Source organism: Pinus tabuliformis, chromosome 2_2 (assembly GCF_031772625.1).
Source record: "Pinus tabuliformis cultivar Carrire ecotype Pingquan chromosome 2_2, CPIR1, whole genome shotgun sequence".
NCBI lineage: Eukaryota > Viridiplantae > Streptophyta > Pinopsida > Pinales > Pinaceae > Pinus > Pinus tabuliformis.
In genome coordinates this window covers 767070956-767087489 of record NC_142300.1, presented here as the reverse complement: position 1 = coordinate 767087489, position 16534 = coordinate 767070956, and positions in this window count along the sequence as shown.

The window sequence follows — 16534 nt, the reverse complement described above, 5'->3', positions numbered from 1 at the left end:
CACAGGATCAAAACTATCCTTGGGACACAAGCTTGAACCAGGAAGGACTCTGCTTGCTGGAAATGCGCATGCCCCCGGTGCAATGGCGCAGGACGAGGTACATGCCCCCCAAGCTTCATTGCATTCAACAAAGTGGATGGAATGAAGGTTCACTTTCGAGATCTTGGAAAGACTCGACTTGGATTTTATGAGATCTTAATCAAAGACTCGATTTGGAAAAGGAGGAGTTGTTTCATTTTTTAATGAGGTTGACACAGTAAAATAACTATCCTCATAACCCTTGTTTCATTTTTTAACGAGCTTGACACAAGACAAGGAACTGTGCTCCACCAAACCTAGTTTCATTTTTTAAGGAGCTTGACACCGGAAAGGAACTATGCTCCACCCGAACTTCATCATAATGAATAGAAAGTCGGGGCTTCCAAGATTGCCACTCCCGGTGGAAGGGAAACATCTTGGAAGTCGGGGCCCAATGCCCCCAGGACACTATGCACGATGGCGGCATCACTGGATCCAGGCATGGGATAGGTGGCCACGTAGTTGATCTGTGGTGGGGCAGATACAACTGGTGGATGAAAACTAGGAGGGGACGACAACGGCGCAGGAGGCATCGGGGGACTAACGAATGACACTTGATCGATAGTCACAATTCTTCCATCGTGTGGAAAGCAAACCACACGGAAAAGCAAAGAAATGAGGGCCCCCATGGCGTAAACATAGTCGCGACCAAGGAGAAGACTAAAGTCTAAAACACCTTGGGTAACCAAGACGTCTATATAGACGGTTTTGCCTCCCAAAGTAATAGGGAACTTTGGGAGAACTCCTAGAGATGGACAGGCTCCTCCGTCGAAGGCCAACAGATTCTGAGTGACTGGCCCAAGCTGTGGGGAACCTAAAGCTTGCCAAGTAGTGTACGGCATAAGACTGACAGACGCCCCTTCATCCAAAACAGTGCCAGGTACTGCCTTAGCACAAGCATGTACTGTGATCTGGAAAGGTATATGGGATGGAAGGTGACCGGCGATCAGGCGATTCCAATCAAAGGAAGCGACCAGACTACTTGGTGGGGGAATCGTATGATTGCCCCCGTGTGCTAAAGGAAACGAAGGAGAACCTTCGGGAGCAGCTGGGTTAGGAGAGTCATTTCGGGACTCAGGAGAATCTGAAGAGACAAGAAGAACATGGGCGTGATTCTCTTCCGAAACAGAGTGAGCGAGCAGCGGACTCGAGTCAACACTCTTTCCGACCAATGGTTGGTCTGGAACAGGCTGGGGACAGCTGGGTTCGGGAAGAGAGGCCTGGACAAGAGAAGAATTTGAAGAAATCTCTTTGTCAACAGGGGGGTGGTGTGCAGCTGCAGAGAGACGTTGATAACCAACGGGAAATTGGGGTGAAGGAGCTGTAAGACTTTCCAAGACAACGAAGGCTTTATCCATGAGTGGAAAAAGGTGAAGGGGATGATTGCCTTCACAAAGTCTACAAGGGATTCTAATCTTCCCTTTTTTCTTACCATTTCCAACCGATAAGGTAGCATCGCCGTGAGCTTCAGAGGACGATGAGGGGCGGGCCGGATCATGAGACCATACTTCTAAGACCCTAGGAATGCCAGGACAATCGCGAAGAAGATGGTCCTCCTTGCATAATCGACAAGGAAACTTGACCTTCCGCGGAGGAGCGGAAGGGGGCCCGACTTCAGGTGTACTCGAGGGAGTAGCTGCGCTTGTAACCTCTCCTTTGGGAGCCTTCTTCTTCTTCTTCTTAGCCTCCTGGTTACTTGAATCCAGACTTTCACCAGGCGAAGTAGAAGACGAGGACAAAGAAGTAGGCGTCGAAGGGGAGAGGTCCACCTTAGAATCAACATGATGTTGTTCAGGTGGAGGGACTGATTGACCAGTAGTTGATACGGTAGGGACCAAAGATGTTGAGAACAACCAAACAGGAAACCCAACAGTTAACCCTGGGAGGGACAACGTTGCCATGTAAGGAGCACCAACATTCCCAAAAGGAGGGAAGTGACCAGGGGTCCCGTCAGAGGGGATCGTTGGGTTAGTGAACCCTGGAAAAGTTGCCATCGAAAAAGAAACCTACTCAAGCTAACACAAACAAGATCTAACCGGGTAAATGTGAACGCAGCCGAATAAATTTTAAGACAAAGGAACTGAACTTGACCTTTTCATGTTTTAAGAGTCGAGAAAAGGACAAAAAGGTGACTCTAGTCGCCTTTGAATGTTTTGTGAGTCCGAAGTGACAAACTGCTCAAGTGAGCCTTTTCTTTTAAGGAGTCCGAAAAGGATCAAAAGTGACTACTCTGGAGAAACTAGGCAAAAGGGTTTACCAGACATTCCGTAAAACTGCTTATACACCTTGGCAATCATATGAAAACCAAGGACTTTCCGTACTGCAGTCAATCTTCCCGAATGCTGTGTTCGGTGCGTTACGGCTTGTAAGGCGGCAGACACGGCTTCCTATGGATCAAGGATGATAACCTAGTGGGGTCTCCCCTATATACGCGACGGTACGTGGGAGCTCAAATCCGTGCTAGACCACTATCGAGTCACAAAAGGAGGAATCACCCAACCGTAGTGTGAAACAACAGTGACTAGGTTTAACGACGCCGGAGCACGTCTCTAGCCTAGACCTCTAAACAGTGAGCGTTATGTTCCAATGCATTTTTAAGTTCATTCAGTTCATTTTATGGTTGATCTTTAATTAAGTTTCGGTTTCAGGTCCTACCGTATGTAATCTCTCACAATTCTCTAAATGCAAGCTATATGCCAAAGAATATCATTTCATTCGATGAATACTAACTACAAGAGGGTTGAGAACTTTCAATCAAACAAAATGACCATAAAACAATCAATAACCACTCTAATGCAGCTAATGGCAATAAACGGAATTTTTTCTTTTAAAGTCACTAATCAATGAAAAGCTCTAATTTCCATTAACTAATTCAACGCAAAAGAGACTGTTCGTTTTCTTTTCAATGGCAAAATGCACTAAACAAATTTTGAGAGATAATAACACCGAGTAAAAGAGACAAATTTCACTCAATGAGAATGCAATCAAATCCCCAAAACACCAAGGCAGTCCTTCAAACCAAAAAGAAAACAAAAAGACCTCTATGAGCTATGTAATCTAAGCCCAAACGAAGCCAAGCGAAATTCAAGCGGAAAAGAAGCAAATCGCTTGAATAACAATAAAAAGCTTTGACAACCACTGAACAAGTGCAAAAGAGTAATCACAAAGTCGACTGGACGATCAAAGAACCCAAGACTCCTACAGAAGGCTCGATGCACAAAGCCACTAGATGCCCTAGGGCTAAAATGTGAAATCGGTGGAAAATGGCAAACACCCAAAGTATGCAAATGTAATCTATGCACACTTTTCATTCATATCCTGAAAATGAGAATTCTAATTATGCAAGTGTAATCTATGCAAGAGAATTCTCAAACACACGATGATTCTAATGTAATCTAAGAACCAATCAAGTGCAAATCAAGAAAAACGGGTGTGAGTTCCAAAGATCATAAACTAAAAACACTCAAAGGCGATTAACATTCATACACCAAGTAATGCAAAATTGTGAAAAGACCGAGACAAACCTCCAAGTAATGATCAAAGGAAATCAAATTAATAATTTGCCAAAAAAAAAACTCAAAACCAGTCAAACAAGACTCTGACACACTCAAGTGATTGAAAAAGGGGTAGCTAGACACAAAACCCAAGCTTGGAAGGCTGCAAACAAGCAAACTGGAAAAGTTCACAGGCCTGGCGCGACTGTCAGGCGGAAAACTAGCGCCAATTGAGGATTGGCGCGGGATGTACACTGGCAAGTGGCGCCAATTGGCGCGACTGTCATGCAAAAAAAAGCGCCAATCAAGTTTGCTAGCTTAAAAATAAAAACAAGCAGTCCAAGGCTTGGTCGACAGTATCCAGACAGACCAGGAAGCAAGAGACAGCAAGAAATCCAACCCAGAAAGCTATCTAAGCAATCCAAACAAGAGAAAACCAAAGAGGCAAGACAAACTCCAAGTTGTTTAGCCCGCAAACCAAACCGGAGATTGACTGAAGTGGCTTTGATCTACTTCTCTAATGCAAAGCAATAGCGTTTCGAAGGCTACCTGGCCGTACTTCAGGCTTCGTCTAAAGTTTTCAAATCAAACAACAAGCTAACTCCCCAGTGGAGTCGCCAAATTGTTGGAGAGGTAAATCCCCTCTACGGATAGAGGCGATCCCTACTAGCCCAGATCGGGTCTAGCAACAATCAAACAATGCTACTATGCAAATTCCTAATTGCAAATTAAAGGTAGGTGAGGAAGACCTACTTGGATTCCAACGCTATAGTTCGTAGAAGAGACGTCGCCCTCGCTCCTTTGCTTTGGCCGGTCACAATCCTCCACGATCTCCGTGAATGGATACCTGCACACACAAAGAACAATACAAACACAAGCGTGAAATCTAATAAATGCAATTATACACCAGTCAGAAAGGATGTAACACAACATTAACCATTACAAAGTCAATGAAGATGGAATCATATTAGTAGTCATCTATTATTAATAATCAACAAAGGAGAATACAACCCATGTTCTGACGTCAAGTCCTCCTTTGGCTGGGTGCTTAGCTACACAAGTCTTGCAAAGCTTGATGGGATGGGAAAAAAGCCTCTCTCTCTCTTTGGTGACAAGATCTCCTCACTTAGGTTAAGCCTTATGGACACAAGGAAAGCTCTTGCAACTCTAATCTCTTGATCTCTTGATATCTTCCTTTCAGCACCAGCACTACCACTAGCTTGCTCAAGGCATGGAGACAAGCTTTTATAGATGAAAGAGGAAAAGATAAGATCAATCACATTAATCATGGATTTGGCATTATCACTTGGAAACTTCCATGGAAGGGTGGCAAACTACTTCCCATTCAAGGAGATTCGAAGCCAAACCATCCTCACCTAACATAGCTTCAGTTGGTGAATGAGTTGGTGAGAACTTTCGGAAGTTGATTTGTTAAAAAGTTTACCCAAGTTGGTTGGCGCGATTGCGACTCTGGGACAGAGCGCCAATAGCGCGCCCTCTTTAGAGGATTTCCCCCATTGGCACGGGCAGTAAACTGTGGACCCGCACTAATGAAAAAAGAGTTGTTTTCATGGGTTTTCTGCAAGAAATGTCTTTAGGGCATATGAAGCTCATACTTAGAGGAATATGATGCAAGTGGTTTCAGGTCATGTCACTTCTCACAGGTCCCGAAATGAGTCCTCCAGTGTACGGGAGAGGGGTAACAGGGACGGTGACAAATTGTTGTGTAACAGTCCTTCTATATTCAGAGTTTGAGGAGTGGTAATTTCTTCCAATGCTTTACAAGATATGGTCGGATTCATTTCTTGATGCTCGATGTGATCTTTCACTTTTTGAACATTTTTCTTCTTGATATGTCCTTCTATCTTGATAGTTTGAGGAGTGGTAATTTTGGCTAATGCATTACAAGATATGGTTGGATTCATTTCTTCTTTCTCGATGTGATATTTCACTTCTTGAACCTTTTTCTTCTTGATATGTCCTTCTATCTTGAGAGTTTGAGGAGTGGTAATTCTTTCCAATGCTTTACAAGATATGGTCAGATTCATTTCTTCTTTATCTGGGTTGGTTCCTAGTGTATATCCTCTTCTTTTGATGTTTCTTGATCCTTTTCTTCCTCCTCTTCATAATCTATGTAAAATAATTTCTTCTCAGCACACTTATGACCTTTAGTGCATTTGCTATCACAATTGTAACAAAGCCCTTTTTCTCTTTTTTCTTCCAATTGTTGTGGTGTCACCCTTGTAGGTCGTGGAAGGCTAGGAGAAACAACACTTCCATGTTTATAGTTGTGAGGGGTAGAATTCCTTGTTTCCATAATTTTGCTTTCCACTTTTCTTTCCAACCTAAATGCCTTCTCCAATGAATCAGGTTCCCAAAGACGAACCTCATGTTGAATGTTATCCTTTAAAGTCCATATGGAGACATCAATCCTCTGCTTCTCTGGAATATCATTTTCCCTTGTATTCAATTTTTGAAAGTCCTCAATGTGCTCTGCCAATGAACACTTTTGTTTGAGATTTATCAATTGGCTAAAGAAGGTGTTTCTCTTTGTATCCTCATAATGTGCTATCATTTCCTCCGTGAAAATTGGCCACGTGACAAGTGGTTTACGAGAATAAAGCCCTTTATACCATAAAAATTGATTCGGTTCTAAATAGTTAGATGCAATACATACCTTTTGTAAAAGTGGTACACCATGTAGATCAAAATATTTCTCCATCTGTGGTATCCAATTTACCGGATCCTTGCCATGAAACTTCCTCATCTCGATTTTTCTTATTTAGGAGCTCGATCTTGAAACGACTGTAACTCTATAATTTCAGATCTCCAAGTTCTGAAATATCTTCCTGCGGTATCTCTCTGAGTTCTCTTTCTAACCCCGCAAATCTGATCAAAATTTGATTATCCAAGAAAGAGTTATGTCAAATCTCCCACGGTGGCCTAATTATAGACTAGTTCAGTAGAGCGAACTTGTATGGCGTGCCACGTCTCGCTGTTTTGACCTTAGTACCTGAAATTGATATATAGAAAACTACAGGAAGTCATCTTTCTGAAACTTCTTACGACATTTCAATCTGATGCTCAGAACAAAAATTATGACGATTTTCCCAAGGTGACCTGTTTGGAATTAATTCGGGGGTCTGCAAAAACCCTAACTTCGTCAGACTATATCTCCGAACATATAGCGAGACATGATCTGAAATTTGGAGTTGAGATTCAAAATGATTTCTTCTCAAATATGTTTTTTTTTTAGCTTCTGAAACATCGCAGAAAAAACGTTATAGCAAAAATTCCACGATGACCTGTTTGGAGTAGCGAAACCCTAGAATCCAAAGCTCTGATACCAAATGTTATGAAACCATCTCACAAAAAGATAGAAAAGATAGATCAACGCCTTAGAAATAAGCCTCTTCGAGGGGGCAACCTCCTTTACATTACACAAATGAACAATTCTTGGATTATACAAATGACAAAACCTCCTTTCTATATATAGGAGTCTAAGGGGTCATAATATAATCAGAGCCGACATAACAATAATAATGTAAGGGCACAATAATAACAACATTGGGCTTCTATGGGGCACAATAGTAACAATATGGGGACTACATGGGTACAACAATATAATAAGGGGGTTGTACTAATAACAATAAGGGGTTACATTAGTAGTATAGGGGCCTAACAACTTTTGGTAGAGCTCTACAGATAGGACCTTGATCTGCTACTCCCACATCTGCCCCTGTCTTTGCTCCTTTCCATGTGACGATATTGAAGCTGGTGTAGGCCTTGCTTGACTCTACGCCACTAAGGATTTGCAGTTCAGAATTAACCATGTTCGCACCGTGTTTCCTTCTATCCTATGCCTCCCACTTTTCTAGAAACTCTGGGAAATCCTCAATGTGGGCGCCAGGTCTTCTGGTAGTGGCCACACCGTAGTTGATGCGGCTGCAGAAAATTTCATGCAATGTGCCCCACCTCATTACAATTGTAACACCATGGTGGAGGATAGTTCCCATAAATCCTCATCGCCCGATTCTCCTGATTCTTATTTTGGTTCTAATTCTTACCTGGTTTTTGCCTCCTGCTGAGTCCACCACGAATCAATTTTAAGACAATCTGTTGATGAGCATAGATAATGCACGTAAGTCCTCTTTATTGAATGTTTTCCCTACAAAAGTTGTAATGTACTACCATCATAGTGCCACTATACTTTAGCAATAACGGGCAATGATGTGGGTCATGTCTTGGATTCCTACATATATTGTTGAGTCCAATATTTTATTTCCCAGGCATACTACCCACAAACGGATTAGAAACTACCACAACATATCTCTGGGTCATCGAGCAATCATTTCATATGTGGTATTCTATCTTGCACAACGTGCACCACACTGCCTCTCATGTGCTTGATTTCACCTTCAACAGCTCCTAAATATGATCAGACAGAGCAGTCAATTGATAGTTCATTTGCCTTGATTCTCAGGAATTTCTATTTCATAAACCTCAATCTAGGGCCTAAAAGCTTCTCTTATGGTATCAAAATGGGTATTTGGAAGAGAGTTGAAAAGGGCCTAGGGCGGGATATTATATAAGTGAAAAGGGCCTGGGTAAAACTGAACTATAGCCAGCCCGAGCTTGGAACAGAATAAAGTTGGGTCCCCAGCAGGGATTGAAGATGTGAGGTAAGCCCTGGGAGGGGAAGGCCTGCCCTACTATTAATATGGTGAGGGTGAGATAGCTAGCGATAAAACTATCAATGTTGGTACGATACGTAGTGGACAATGATATTGTTTGGATGTATGGTTGATTCCATCAATTAGTAGAGGTATGTAAGGTTTCTTTCCCTACTGTTTCATTGTTTTAGGTGCGATACGAGGTTGCGAACTATCTCACCTACCAAGCCAAGCCTAAGAGCCATCCAATAGCTCTTCTCTCAAGCTACCTCACCTATTATTTCTATTCCACCGAACCCTAACTACTGTACGCTATATCCTCCTATTGCTATTTCCCGGGATTGAGGCTTTCACTGGGACTAACCTACAAGCAAGCAACTTGACCTGCTTACCTACTATTTGAATGGCCTTTCAATCCACATGAATAAGATCTTCCTATCACCAACCGGTGAGAACCCTAACCCACTTGTTCTTAACCACCCAACCTCCAAACCGATTGGCAATGAAAAAATTTGGTAGCCACATCCTGGTTTGAAAGCCACTCTGTTGCTGCTAGGCATGGCTTTCACGGTGCAACACCCATAAGGTGTGAATTCGATACCATCCTCTACTTATCTGGGAACATCGACCTCTGACACTGTGTTCTAAATCTCAAACTTCCTCTTTCCTTAGAAGACTTTCCTCTTACGGGACCATTCTGGAAGGCGGTTCGACTTGGAGTACGAGTGACTTTCTCGGCTTTCTGGTTATCCGCTACTCTCCTACTTTGAAGGAAAGCAGCCGGCCGGGTGAACGGTGCAATCTTCCCAACCGCTATGGTGGAATTGAGTGAATACGAAGGGGCTTGGTCTTGAGTATGGTAGATATTGGTAGGGTCACATAGAGCAGTACCTTTCTTTCCAATATCATGTACCTTGGCCTCTGCTTGAACTGTCTCCGTTACTTTGGTGGCCGCAGCTGTCAGTGTGTCTATGCGGGTCCTGATCTTAAGGTCCTTTATCTCGGGGGGGTTGTATAGGGGTGGTGATCCCTATGTGTTGCCCTGAGCATTGGAGTGGTGATCTGCCTAAAGGATGAGTGGAATGAGATGGTTACGTGCTCGTGGGTGTACTGAGGTAGACTAATCAACTTGGCAGGATCCAAGTGCATTTCATGCAATTCTCAGTTAGTCAAACCTTCTTTGCCTTTGGGACCACTGGTTGATAGAGTATCTGAGTTTCCTCGCAAAGTATGAGGTGGATTCTCATTGAGGGAGGAGGTCTGCCTGGATGCTTGCCTATCATTCAGAGACTCGAACCTATCAATTGGGCCCTGAGCTTGATGATTTGGTTTTATGGGAGCTCGAGACGAGAGCATTCGAAACCCGAGAGGGAAAACCCTCCCACTCTACTTCGGCTCCGGGGTTGATTAGATTATTTTTCCTGACGAGCTGGGTGAGCAGACAATATTTGGAGGGAGGATCGTCTAGAACTCCATTGGCATACCAAGCGATTACGTTGTGTCGAGATAGGGTTCCTGTTCATTTATATACGTAATTTCTGAAATCCTAGTGTCATGATGGTCTCCTTCATGATCCAAGCATGAATTATATATGTAATTATGGTTTAGCGAAGCCATACACAACAGGATGGATGTTTTTGACCCCACTCAAAAATATTTATATTAGCCACGATTAAAAATATAATTGCCAAAAATGAGTTGGAATTGATAGCCACACAGCCAAATTGCCTGATAGTTGTTGTACAAAATTCAAACAAGAAACAAAGAGAAGTTGCTTTGACTAAAATCCGTCAGAGGAATCGATGCAGAGAGCAATGCGTCGAGTGCCGCTGCATAGGTTTTCATTGCAAGTTTCTAGACAAGCATGAAGATACAGGTTTAACGAATATCGTGTTGCCAAGAATACCAGCGCAGCGGAGTAATTTAAAGTTTGGAAAGTTTTAATAAATTAAAGTCAAAGAGTTTGAAGAGACTTTAAAATAAGTGCAAATTGAAAACTAAATAGGAGAAATGTCATTGGCAGCTAGTTGGTGGAACCATGATAAAACTAGTCTGATATACCTTGCATTTGAAAAAAAGCAATTATTGATGGAGCGTTGATAGAAGATATCCAATAACAAAAAATGTCAAGTGCTTTTGAAATGTGAGTTTATTAAATGCATGAAGAGTAAAAAGAAAGTTAGGTTTAACTTTGAGACTTTGGGTAGTTAAGATAATGATTTGTTCTTAAAATTTAATAAAATAAAAAAGGTTAGATTTGTGTGTGTGTGTGTTTTTTAATCATTATATAGAGTAAATAGTTTATTCTGAAATTAATTAAGTTTGGAGTTAAAAGTGATGGTAAAATTTTAAGGTAAGTGGATGTAATTATTTTAAGGTTTTTTGTTTTGAATTGCAATTTTATACTACTCAATAAATATATATCCAAAATACATTGTTCAATTTTTCCATATGAGGACACACCAAAACCAAGATTGAGTCTCTCTTCGAGAGCTCATGCAAAGTTAGAAGATAAACTCGTTGTTACCATCATAGGCACACAGAGTCGGTGAGCTAAGAAACTTAAACATCACATCCAAAACAATGACGAACCGAACCATGTAACCATAAATATAAAGAAACCAGCGACGCTACGAAACATGCATGCAAGGTTGGTTTGGATAAGACTCAAAACATCACAACCATACCATAGGTGTTGAAGGCTATACATTCACAAAAATACAAATAACTATCCGCCCAATGTAACAAACGCACAGGTCTGTCTAAAGTGAAATCATTTACGACACAACCAAGACACTGAAAACTAATACCATACATCAAATAACCAACATAACATAAAACGACTTTGCACAAGCAACACCTCACTGACCTAAGACCAACCAACATGAATGCCCACTAACACTACCAATGCGTTGCAACTCTAATTATTCTCTGAGGAGGAAATTGTGGCCGACACACGAGCACTTGAACCTGAGGGCTCCATAAGATTTCCAGATTCACATGTTAAGTGACCCTCTACATGAGCCATTCGGGAATCAATCTTGTCCAAGAAAAACCTTTGGTTTCTAAGCATTCTTTTAATATCCTCCAGGGAGGAGAAGACATTATATTTCTCCACTTGCTTGTCTTTAAGAACCAATCCCATCAAAGTTTTCATTTGCCAGTGTAGAGCTATTGAATTCAAATATTGTTTCTTCCTGCCCCTAGTATGCCCAAGGTCAAGGACCCACTTTGAAATACCCTCAAGGAGCTTTGAATCAGAAGGGGATTGACGTTCAATTCCAACTTAAGTATCTAACACTAGGATATCCTTTCTTGTCAATGGTGGAACAACATTGAAGTAGGTGGTAGCCAAATCATGGGTGAAAACTCTGGCCATCTACTGCCCTAGAGAGGCATTGCCACCTCCTCCCCACCTGCAACACATTTGTTGTCTAAGATGCATTAATCCAACAGAGGGTGAACACTTTGGGCATCCACTGTAAATCCCATCAGTGCTTTTAATGCATATTACAAAATTGGGAGGTGGCGGGCATAACCCCCAACATTCCCGTCTCGTCAGTGTTAACACCCCCATCAATTAAGGATATATGAAAGACCAGATTATTCACTTCAAACGTAAAAAGGAAGGCTTCAATTAAAGAGTTAAGCAAAAAAGTATGTATGGTCATGAGATGTAAATGAACATGTGAGATGAGTTTGAAATTTTTTGAGTAGTATCATGGAGTAATGGCCACATTGTGAGTTGGAGAAGCATATTGCATGCTTGTTGTACCTCATTTGAAATTATGCATTGAGGTGCCTTGTAAAAAGGTGCATGTTCGGTTGTACCCAACACCCTAGAAAGTTTTGGTCCTATTAAAGTCTAGGAAGGGACAAGTTGTTTTTGTCTTGGTGTTTTGTAAACCTTGTCAAGTCATGCCACACATGTAGTAATTATGTTGCATGTATTCTCTTATGCAGAGAGAAGATGTGACATCAAATTGTGAAATTAACCACTAGGGTAGGTACATGATCAGAATCTGGATTAGGGGAAAAAAGTTGCTCAAAAATCAAAGTGCTCAAAATTGCTCAGAAATTGAACGACTGCGTCCGTCTTGGCGATATGATCCCAATGTAACTCATTTCACTCAAAACGGAGCTCATATGAGAAAGATAGAGACTTTTGTCTGCTTTGTCAAACAAGAAAATTTTGGGTACATGGCTGACTGGGATGCTGACTAGGAATCCGTACAACTCAGTCAGAAAAAAGAATATTCCAAGGAATATTCCTAAAATATTCCGACAGGTGGCTCAATATGATTGTGACAAGTGTCGACATGTTATTTGTCAAAGGCATTTGAGGTGGACCAATGAGAGGCTGACAAGTGGCAAGCCCGGAGGCCGCCACGTTCCCTTTCAAAGGTCGTGTAAAATGTTTTGGCAGGCTAGCGGAGTCGAGCCCACGACATTGCCCACACAAGTCCCACGCTTTACCACTATGTTGCCACCATTTGACTTAACCATAAACATTTTCGTTAATATTTGAATGTTAATGTTGACGAGTTTGGAGGTAAGGGGTTAACCCAAGGGGACTACCCCCGGTTCCATGGGCGCCATACGACCCAGTGATGAATGCGGAGGGTGCTAGCCGGTAGTTAGCGGCGGTTTTACCAGGCCCGATAAATCCGGCGCTACTCTAATTTTGGCAGGGTTAATTGATGTTCTGCTAGGGAAAACTGAAGAGGCTGTAACTTTTTCTAAATTCAACCAATTTTGGCTCAGAAAGAGTCATTCCTAGATGATTTGAATGATTTGAACACAATGTAATAGGTTGTAGAGACAGAAAATCACTTATGTACATGATTTTTCTACGTTGAAGTTTAAGGAAGCCTAGGGCCATCGGGAGAGGAGGTCAAGCCTAGATTAACTAAAGTCCAATTGCAGAGCTTGGATAGTCATTTTTTGGGTTTTTGGGTCTTCTAAATCCAATGGAGCAGGTTACAAATCCATTGGAGCATTGCAGGTGCATGTAATCATAGAATTGACCATTAATCCAAAGAGGGTCTAGCCATTGAAGTAGGTCCAAGGAGATGTAGCCCAGGAGGGGTGAACTCCTTTATCAGCTTTGTGTTATGAGTTGCTGTGTTTTACTTCTTTGCAATTTACTTGTTGTATATGTGTTTTAAACAACTAATTAACCTCATAAATTTCTCATAAAAGACACTCAACACTTGACACATAATTCCTCACATTTTGGTTAATTTGAGACGATCCTAAACACATTTATTTTTAATAATGATGAGGGACCTTGCATAGCATTAAAAGGTTTTCCCAACATTCAGATCAAGTTGGTATCAGAGAACTTATTAGCTCATTTTAACCCTGAGATGGTTTGCCAAGGTTAGCTAGAAAATTAGCTATTGGTTTTGTATTTGTGCAAGGAGAATTTAACTGTGTGCAAGTTTATGTGTGTAAGTTGAAGAAGGGAGATGGTCTGAGATGCTTCTTTGTTGAGAAACTTTTTGAAGCTTTGTGAAGCTTTTTGATGCATTACAAGTGTGATGGCAGCTTCAACAAGTGATGTTTCTAATCCATCTTCCTTAGCAAGACTCTTTGATTTAGAGATGTTACAAGAGCTTATCATCATGAGAGATATGGTGCAAGAGATGAATGAAGATAGGAAGAAGAATACTACACTTCAAGAGGAGTTGATGGCGATGAAGGAGGAGAAGCAAGAGCTTCTTGAAAATATGCATGAGATGGAAATTCAACTCCATGATGCCAATGAAACCCTAGCCCAGTATGTGCATGAAAATGAGGTATGAAACTAAAGTTTATCTTCAATTTCCTCTCAAAATGAATGTTTTGGTGCTTTTGAAAGACACACTAGAGGAATAGAGTCAGAATTATTGATGAAGATGGGTTATGAAGGTAAAGGGTTAGTCAAACATGCACAAGGCATATTTGAGCCAATTGTTGTTGAGGAAAGGCCTATGTATTTGGGTCTTAGTTATGGACAACATGATGGAGAATGCTCCAAAGCCAAGGAGGCACATGAAGGTGTTCCAAGAAAGAATTTCATTACATGTTCATTACCTCAAGCTTGTGAAGTTTGTGTTCATGAGGAATGAAATTTTTTTATACCCACTTTGCAAGAAGATGCTCATAAGCATGCAACTAGTGGAAATGGCAAACAAGAGGATGTTGAAAGCTCTAAGGTCATTGAAACCATTGTTGGTATTCCAAAGAGAGCCACTACCTCATCAAATTCACCTCTTCAAGAAGGCGACAAAGGTGAATGTGCAAGGTATAAATTTGCCTTTAATCAAGTTTCTTTTGATTATGATAAACATGGTAAATCTTCACATAAGATTTGGAGAAAATTTACATGTTCCTTTTGTGGTTTGAATAACCATACTGTTTCGAGGTGTTGGAAGAGGATAGCCATACACAGGAAACTTTCAAAACAAAAGAGACAGAAAGCCAAAGGTCCATTGGATAATGGAAACCATGTTGAAAAGAAGATGCAATTATTTTGCACTCATTGCCATAAGCAGGGTCATCTTGTAGACAAGTGTTGGACTTTGCATCCAACAAGTCATCCACGACATTTGAAGAAGGTGGAGAGAGATTTTGGAAAGAATGGAAAAGAGGATTCCATAATTGATGTGGGTCAGGATGATACACATGATGAAGTGCAGCTGAAAGAAGCACCATTGAAATGGTTTGGAAAGAGATGGTTAGATTTCTTAACCAATTAAGGCCTTGCATTTATTTTGATAATTGATGCAAATCTTGCCTTATTGATGCATTTCCTTGTTATTTGGATGCATTTCTTTTCTCCTGAAAGTATGCTACATATTGCATGAAGAAAGATGTTGGAAAAGTAGATTTATGTTGACTCACTTAGATGCAACAAAGATGGCAATTTGCAACTACAAATTTGCAGGCATGTTGCATTCTTGAACTTGCATGTTTACACCAGGAAGGTGTTGGAAAAGTAGAGTTATGTTGACTCACTTAGATGCAGCAAAGATGGCAATTTGCAACTACAAATTTGCATGCATGTTTCATTCTTGAACTTGCATGTTTACGCCAGGAAGGTGTTCGAAAGTGGAGTATGTTGACTCACTTTATTGTAGCAAATTTGGTCATTTCATCTCTTTAAGTACTCGTACATACCAATGGGATTCTTGTACTTGTGATTGTACTTGTGAGAGAGTTGAGAATTGCTATACATGCATGAGATTGTGTGTGTGTGTGAATAGTGTAATTTTTAATAGCTTCATTGTGCTTGAACATGCATGAGTGATTGACTTGTGTTGGTTGATTGCTTTGTTAACATGTATGTTGTCAACTTGAGAATGTTGATCATTTGCACATGCATGAGTGTCGGCTTGTGTGGTCAATTGATTGTTACATGTATGTTATATCGACTTGGAAGAGTTGATTTTGTCTCCAAAGATGAAAGGGAGATGTGACGAATTGTTTCATGAGAATGTGGAATTCTTGTTGAGCATTAATAAGTTGTTATACATGCTTTTGCTTGACTTGAAAGTCAGTTGTTTGAAGAAGCATGTTTTGTCGACTTGTGTTTAGTCGATGGTTTATACACCAAGATGTAAGAGTACATGGCGATGTTCACATGATGTGACATTTGTTGCTTTGAAGAAGCAAAAGGAAGAGGTCGTCAAGTTATATTCTTGCATGAGTGTTTTTCAAGGTTAATGGTGTTTCTTGTGACAAGATGTCGCAAGATTTTGGAAGGTCCACACTTGAGCAAGAGGCTCATGATTAGCCTTCATTATCAAATCATGACATGAGCAACATGTTAATACTGGAGGATGATGGAATCAAGAAGCGAAAGTGAAAAAAAATGCCAAAAAAATTTGCAGCCATTGTAGACCATTTGATGTGTTGACGCCAAGAAGCGAAAGAGATGGCAAATGCATTCTTCTAGATGTGGAATTTGGAACTGTGGAGGTAAAATAATGGTAATTTATTTTCTTGTTATTACTGATATTGGAACTCATTATTGTAGTTCACTCAGATGGGCTTAACTTGGAAAAGTGGTTTCCAAGGAGAAGCTTGCATCGAATGCATGTGTTGCAAAGGAAGAAAATGATTCCCAGTGGGAAGGCCATCAGTCAGCTTTCCAAGCACCGAGGGATCGATTTGGTACAACAGGGTGTTTAATCAGCAAGCAACCAACAAATATTGGATTGGGTCAGCAACAAAAGGAGAACATTGGTTGAAGTACCAAACCATTTGCAAGGCAAGGCATGTCAATGAACCCAAGTTGTTGTC